The 8486-nt window shown below is 36.2% G+C and overlaps 1 protein-coding gene across 1 annotated transcript in view; it reads right to left on the reverse strand.

Annotated features, from left to right (window-relative positions):
- The window catches only part of Antp (Antennapedia), a 169851-nt gene extending 162272 nt beyond the window's left edge, over positions 1-7579 (reverse strand). The window contains exon 1 of the mRNA XM_021339575.3: positions 7046-7579. The gene's annotated coding sequence lies outside the window, so the exon portion shown is untranslated. The remainder of the gene's footprint in view (positions 1-7045) is intronic.
- Positions 7580-8486: the final 907 nt, after the last annotated feature.

The following is an 8486-nucleotide window of genomic DNA, read 5'->3' on the forward strand; positions in this document are numbered from 1 at the left end:
TTAACTTTTAGTTTATTTTAATGGTTTCAGTCTATTTAATGGAGCTTTGGTACCTTATCTGCCCTTTATGTAGAATTAGCGCTTCTCGACCCATTTTTGTTAATAGGTATTCAGTCAAAAAGTTATCCCTTAATGGGGACCTTTGAAATAGATGTCTGGACCTATCGATATACCAACTAAATCTACGGGAAATTTTCTTTATAAGCAAAACAGAAAAACTGCAATATTTGTTAGATTTTAGTGCATCTATATAGGGCTTGAAGTTTCCATTACTAAAAGATACTATATATCAGTAATTACTCTAAAAGATACTAGTATCGAATATTTACGACCAGAAGCTGTTGACTGTTAACAGTACATTATGCAGCCTATCAATTAAAGTCTATTGAACACTCCTGGTATTAAGCTTCAGCGTAAAGCCTTAACATAATGTTTAAGAAATCTATTAGCTGACCAACTGACCTCGGGTCAAACGGGTCTTTAGAAGTTCATTAAAACTTGCTTTAGAAGTCTTGTTTCGTACCCAAGCTAATTGGATATTGGACCAACAGTGTTGAAAGGATTTGATTCTATAAAGTAGCTACGCTCTTACACTTCTTCAAAATTGCTCAATTCTTATATCTCAGTGTAGTCCGCATACTGTTTAAAATAGAACAGTAATAAATTATCTTAGGTGTCTGAATATTTGGGCACTTGCTTTAGTCTTTAGAAGTTATTGTCTAATGCTCTTTAGAATAGTTTCTCAACTATGACCGTGCTCGTGTGTGATGTTAAATTAAGGTGATGGATTTCATAATATTTAATTTCATTAATTAAAAATGTGAACAGTGACTTTTACTAGACCCGAGATTTTCTACCTGATTTCAAAGAAATTGAAGATAGAAATGACTTAATCGAAAACCCCTAATGTGATATAAATTAGGATACTGGAACAGACACAGTTTATTAGTGTTTATTCAATTCCAAACAAGTCAACAGTCTGTATTGTCTTGGCCAAATAAACGAGCTCAAATGAAGCGGGCGGCGCGAGTATATTTTGATCAAACTCAGGAGCAGAAGTTCAAAAACAAGTGAAGGGGGGTGAGGCACGCACGCGGGGGTGTACCACCCTTGGCTCAAAGTTATCGCATTATTCAAGCGAACGCGACTCTTGAGTAATTTTGAAATATTACAATTTTCGAGGCACGCCGCCTCCCTCTTCGACGGACTTATAAGTTCGTTTATACTTAGATAGTTGCCTTTTGCGGTTTCGAACTTCTGTTGTGGTGGTATATGAAAAAAATGTTCCTGCACCTTGTGGGCTTGTTGAAGTTTTCCTCAGGTTATTTGAGACGGTTAAACCTTTAGACTACTTTTTGTACGTAAATTTATGTTTGGTCTACCTAAAGATTCGTAGCTTCTGTTAGTGCCAGTTATAATGATCCTGTGCCTGTGCCTATGTACCTAATTATTATGTTCTGTATGATGTACCAATAAAGTGATTTATGTTCTGTATGATGAACAAATGAGTGGAACGGATACTGCAGAATTATGAAGCCAAAAATAATATTAATTTCAACAACAAATTACAGGAACACAAAAACAGACCCTTAACTAGAGGATACGTTAGTGATGCATTATTTATTTATTAGAAAATGCATTTTTTACTGACTTTACTGCTCTTTTTCATCCAATATAATATTGAAAAGAAGTAATAAAGCAACGATCAGATGTTCGCACAGCTTGTGAACTTCATATTTTATTAGAGGAAGCGAAAAACATTAAAGTGCATGTAAAAACGGTAAACAACTTAACGGTAGCAAAACGGGACAATAGAACAAAAGATAAACATGCTTCAAAGAATAACAGTAGTCAAAACAAGAACATGTGTTATATTAAAACATAAATATTAAGAAGAGAGACAATTCCTAAAAATCGCAATGTTACAGCAGAAAAAAAGACAAAACGGGCCTACTCTATTGTGATGTAAAATAGAGAAAAGATGCAAATTTTGCACCGTTATGTTTACAAAATTCCTTTTTTTTGTTACCGTTAGCCATAAACAAAGAAAGGACTTCGTTTGACAGTGAGAAACTGCAATAAAAGTTGCGCAAACTATTAAAGGCATAGACAAAAGTGACAACTCACCTGCAAAATATAAGCAGGTAACTGATTATTATGGTAATTTAAGTAACAATGTACTTGTGCTGTGTTTTGGAGAATTGTGGCCAAAAACACGTAACACCTTGACGTAATTTATTGTTCTATTTTGTGGCGTTTATAACAAAAAGTTCGTTTCCGTGTTCTCTATCGACTCCGAGCTATCTTTGACACGAAAATTTACTGCTTTTTTCGGAAACGTTGTAAAGAAATGATCGTCGCCCTTTGTTGCATTGCACTGCATTATCATATCAATGTTCGTAGCTTTAAAGAATCGTGTAGAAATTCCTTATTTAAATTCGTGAACAGATTCTCTTATGAAAGAATAGTCAGTGAGTGTTCGAATTCTTAACACCCAATTCCGCCATATTGCTTGATAAATTTATTCCAACCTAAATATTATTCCAATATAGTTACCATACAAAACTTTAATTATTCAATTAGTAGTATTTGTACGCGAAACGAGTTATTGACCAGATGTGGTGAAGTTTATGACGGCTAATAGGGTTTATGGCTTTTTTATTGACATTAATGTTCTCTTGACTTCGCCGTTTACGACCAACTCATTCATTATCGAACCGATGAGGTCGGAACATCACTGTAAATCATAGATGAAATTATGGATAAGCAAACATTGGACAATTTTGACCACTCTACTTAACAATGAATTTATTATCATTGAATAATTAGTTCGCTCTTTTACCATTGCAAACTTGGCACGGACACGATTTTTATATTGAGCAACAATTAATCAAATTACAAGTATTTAAAAAGAACATGCGAATCTTTAGTGCAGTGCCATAAATTATTCTCGTTTACCAAAGAGTAATTAATCGACATCAAGTTTTTATCTGTGCGCGTCATGAGGTATAAAAGATAACGCACGGCTACTTTTTTACGCAAGGTGGTGGATTATGATGGCGCGGTCGCCTCGCGCTCTGCCAGTCCTCAGACCAAAGACAATAATGTCGTCAAAGCAGACAATACGAAGCACGCGGCCGCACACCGCACGATTTATTGCCTATTCGATAATTATGCGGATTCAAAGCTGAAGTGCGGTGCTTTACGTTCAGGTTTACGGTACTTTACGGCGTGCGACTACTACACGACTTTGTATTTTGTTACGCTGGGGTTAAGATCTATTCAGGCCGCTATCCCCGGTCGGGAGCGAAACAATCGGCTATTTGCTTATTCCGTTGCGGCAGTGGGACTCGCTCGCCACGTTTGAAGTGACTGCAATTTGTCTCCAGCGACGTATTTCAAGTAGATATGATCGTGTGTACGACCAATGCTTGCATAAATTTCTCACTAACAGATGTTGTTTTTTGCTTGTTGCGCGCGGGAGGTAACCGACTCACCTGTTACTGGGTAATGTTTGACGCTTCGCGAATGATTTTTTGCTGAAATTAAAAGTTCGATAGCGTCTGATCGCCGGTACGTGCCGCGAATCGATCCAGCATACGCACAACTCACGTCAATGTCATCTTCAACATGTGCGAACGCATCATGTGGAAATTACACCTAGTTGCACTTAATACACATTTTTTTATTTCACTAGATCATCATAACGCATAAGAGAAATCTCTTCATCAGGTACTCTGCGTACGTACTTTTGGTACATAAATTCAAACCAAACTAGTAGTTGAGTCGGGACTTTTCCCATGCGAGCCGTTAACGTTCAAACGGGAGTGACCTCAGGAATTAAATAATCGGACAAAAAGTTAGCAATATTTTTGTCATTTCAAGTCTTATTGTCTCTAAATGGCGTCGGTGTGCAGGCCTACTTGTATAAATAAATACGCGATAAATAAACATGAAGTTTAATCAAATTCGATAAAGGCAGATGCGCGGCGCGCGCGTCTTTTATGGCAATAACGGGTGCGCGGCGACCGGTAGCGTTGGCACTTGCGCCGTGCGTAGCAAAAACAAAAGTATTGCTGGAATCACTCATTAACTTATTAAGATGATAATTTATGACCGCGAGTAAGACAATTTCATGCTGTACTAACACACTTGAATGTGCCCCTCGTGTTTTTGTTCGCGAAGGTCCCATAAAACGTTTGCATGAGACAAAAAAGGCGCGGAAAGTTCTCGCCTCGTTTAGGTGTATTCAATTTGTCCAAGAGCATCGGATGCTCAACCAAGCGTCATAGGTTTTGTTCGATTAACATAATAATTACGGGAAGTACAAGTGGAATAAATCCATCAATCAAAGCGTCAATTTATGGGACTTTATAATCCAAACAATGATTTTATGGTAATTTTATTGAGATTTACGTTGTTAAGAAATTTCTAAGCCTACTTTATGCTGTCAACAGTTGATCATTAACTCATTATTGTTGCTAAGTAGTCAGACCATTATTGACAAAGGGAACAACTGTAAGAATTGTCTTCAAAGGAAGGTAGGTAATTACTTATAGGGTTAGCTCTTTTCTTAGCTTTTGGTTTATTTGTTTTTTATTTATCTCTTTTTAAGTTCCGGATAAGTGCGCTTTTCTTTCATAAAAAATTCCGCTAAGTATACTGAATAATTTCGAACTTCTTTTCGAACTGATTCTTTAAAGCTATTTTAAGCAAAGATTTGGTCAGTTTCTAAAATAACTTACAAAGCATGGTATGGATCATAAGTAAACATGTTGTAAGTTGAAATCACAGAATATAATTTCCATAATCAGTCTACAACTAGGTAGATGATATCCCAAGGAATTGAGTCACAGCAGCCTACAAGGCAAGCTAAATATTACAAAAAGCAACGAGCAGCATCACTGAATAATAAGTAGAGATTGAGATCTAACAGGGTGATGTGAAATAAGACAAATATGGCGGCGCGCATGAGTGGAATCACAAACACTGCGCCCGCGCCACTCCTTGAACTACTTCTTTTTATTTTTCTGGACTTTAAGGAAGTTCGTTAACTTTGAACGAGGTCTGATAAGATTTTCTACAGAGTTTGTATGACAACTTTTTGCTCTATTTTTAAAGAAAAAAAATTGAGTCGGAAAATTCAAGTGCGTCGGTTCCAATTTTGAAATATAAAACAAACTTGTTTTCTGTTCTCTGTTGTTATTTTAGTTTTTGTCTCTTTGTTACATTGTATCAGTATTTCATATGAATCAGTCTGTTTGTATGTTTGTACTTAGAGGTATTTTATTTACTTTGTCACATGTAAATGATGTAAACGCGTTACTAAAAATGTAAGCAAGGCCTTGTGCCAAAAGCCCACTTAGCTAATAGAACGTTACTCGCCTTGTCATTTTATATTTAAAGGGATATGAAGTTTTTTGGGTAAGTATAAAGAATTTAAATTCAGTTAATAGAGACACTAGAGGTAGGATTCAATTTTCAAAAACATCAGTATGTACCTCTGGTCATGTATTATTATCGAGTAGTACTTATATCAAGTAAGTAAGTACTTAAATGGTCGGTATCTATTTCTTAATAGGAAATTCAGTTAGTTCTTTAACTCCAAAATTACAAGAGTAACTTATTTATACAAGTAATTTGCTGATAATTTAGTAAATCATACCAAATCATTGGGTAAGAAAATATTGGTTGGTGCTTGGAAGTATATCTTTCCCTTCAAACAAAATATGGACGGTTGTTTTAAGAGTATCATCATTTTTTATTCACTTAGTTCATTTTTTTATTTACTAAGAAGGATTGTAAAAGCAAGAAAAGCTGATCAATCTCCTCTTCAGAGATTCAAAATATAAGGACTTTAGTTCTCATAAACAAAAATACCCAAAGTTTTGTTGTTAGGGAAAACTACTTGCATATTGACATTTGAAAGTAACTCTACATACCTACATAGTCATCATTTACATTAAATATTTAAGCAATAAATTATCATACAGATAACCAGAATATTTTATTTAAAGCATTTTTTCTTTAGTTAATTAAATAGAAAATATCAAAAGATCCTTTGAAATAAACCATTTATTCACCGACGTAGGTAATATCAAATGCGTCAATTTAATACCAATATGGAAATAAACAATTAACAAAATCAAATCACATCGTACAATTTTGTATACATTTTACATAGTCAATCAGTGTAATTAAGTGATACCACATATTAAGGTCAATTAAACTAAGTCGACCCTACAATTACTCACGATAAATACACCTATGTTTCTTAATTAATTTTAATCTACTGTTGTTCAAGGAAGCTGTTATCTCTACTTATCTTTTCTCAAACTGTATTTCATAAATGCTATGTTTTTCAATCATATCCGATTTTGTGCGAACAATTTTCGACCCTAATTTTACGAAGTCAAGGCTCAAATTTGGGAACAGAAATGCGTAAGCGGAGTAACAGATTATAAAGTAAGTGGACCATGCTACTAATGTTTAATTTTACTGTTAGTTTATAGGCTGATAGTGGTCGAGTAAAATTGTTTTATGTAAGTACCTATAGAAGTTTTTCCAAAGAATTAGATGGCATCTTTAGGTATTAAAATCGTGTAATAAAAATGTTCAGTACCTAGGTATTGTTTGCATTGTAATTTATGTGTTTGAAGTGACCAAATAAAATAAAATTTTGCATCTTTTTATAAGGTTTTATTTCTGTTTTATTTATTTTTTGTATTTTTAGAAATAAAATTATGCAGATGAAGTTTATCAGATTGGTCTTATTTGTCATTTTTTATTAATACTTACTACAGTTCTAGGTATCAATTTTAAAAACCAATAAATTCCGTCTAATCAGAATCGTTTAATCTGCTCTACAATTTGTTTAGGCTATTGATATCGTCCGTTATCAGTACAATCACTGCTGCAAATTGTTTCTAAACTTCCTTCTAACACTTGTAGACCCTTCGTGAAACTTTGTTTGACGAACTGAACATTGCCGGACCCTTGCCGCGAACCTGTGAACTTGGGAGCCATAAATTGGCAATAAACTTACCTTAAGCCGGGCGGGCGCTCGCCGTCGGCAAACGCGCTCGCGCCATCCCGCTCGCTAAAAACTTCTTCACAAAACTCACAGTTCTACCGAATAAAAAGAGTTCCGAGAGTTTCACTCCGTCAAGTCACGTGTCAGCGTTTTAGATGCGGCATGAGCGCAATACGTAATGTGTCGGGCGCACGTGGGTAAGTAGTCGACAGCCGTCAGGTGCGGAGGCAAGCACGTCGTGTTGTTTATGGCGCGGTTTGTTACGCAACGCGTAGTCGCCGAGGCGCGCGTCAGTAGAATGTGGCGACCGATGCTTTACGAGCGACGGCGCACCCCCCGCCAGGCGACGCCGAACGCCGCGGCGCCGCACTAAATCTGCGACCAACAGAAAAGGACACCACCACCCTCCGTTAATCCAACACCATTGATGTCCGAGAGACAACGTTAATCGGAGCGATTAATTGAACGGTCCGGTCTCGACTCGCGATAGAATTGTATCGGCGGTTGGCCGTAGCACGGCCGATCCGAGCAAGTGCGGCGTCGTAAAGTTTCTTCGTGTATCGTTCGATGCACCAGACGTTGATGCCAGTTCGCACGCACTGAAAGTGGCTCTACTTCGTTTTCGAAGCCGTTAGCCAATCAAAGGAGCGTAATTAGCAATACCTAGCGAAAGTTTAGGATAAATAAGACCGTTATTAACTAAAGAAACAGTAGACGATCATATCGATAAATTCTTACGACTAGGTAGGTTTCTCAAATCCTATAACAACGTAAACAATCTTGATAAGAAGCCCATGAACGAACATCCTACCGATATTATTTTACGCTTTTTGTTATTAATATAACTTTAGGTCAGCAGGGCAAGTGCGTATGCGCAGGCCAATGCCTTTAGGACTACTCGTGCGTGACTTCCAGACGTTACGCAACACGAAACAGTTAAGAAATTATAAAAACATTTGCAATACCAATTACAACATAATGATTTATAACATCACTAATTAATATAAAAATGTTCATATTAAGCTGGTGTTATGAAAATTATTACTTTAAAAAAATAGGTATTGTTCGTAAATAATCACACGTCTCAGGTTTCAAAGTATGAATAATGTTTGCTCTCAGCAATGACTAATATAATACCTACCTATATATTTTTCTGGTTGCTAATAATTAATTCATTATCAACAATTATTCAGCCGACCACAAAATGAGAAACTTGTGTTTTACCCTCGAATCAGCTTTTTTCATGTCTACGCAGAATAAAGCCATGATTCAATTTGAGAATAGTAACACACGTTACACTTGATTGATTGTCTTAGCTAGAATGTAATTGAAAGTTAATATTAGGAGTGGAAAACGAACACGTTCTCGAAACTGGCCAAACTTTGCGAGATAGAAGCCCATGCCATGCTCCTTGGACAGCCTAAGATGAGAGACGAGATTTTTTCTTCAGATA

The sequence above is a fragment of the Helicoverpa armigera genome, chromosome 14, assembly GCF_030705265.1.
Source record: "Helicoverpa armigera isolate CAAS_96S chromosome 14, ASM3070526v1, whole genome shotgun sequence".
NCBI classification, from domain to species: domain Eukaryota; kingdom Metazoa; phylum Arthropoda; class Insecta; order Lepidoptera; family Noctuidae; genus Helicoverpa; species Helicoverpa armigera.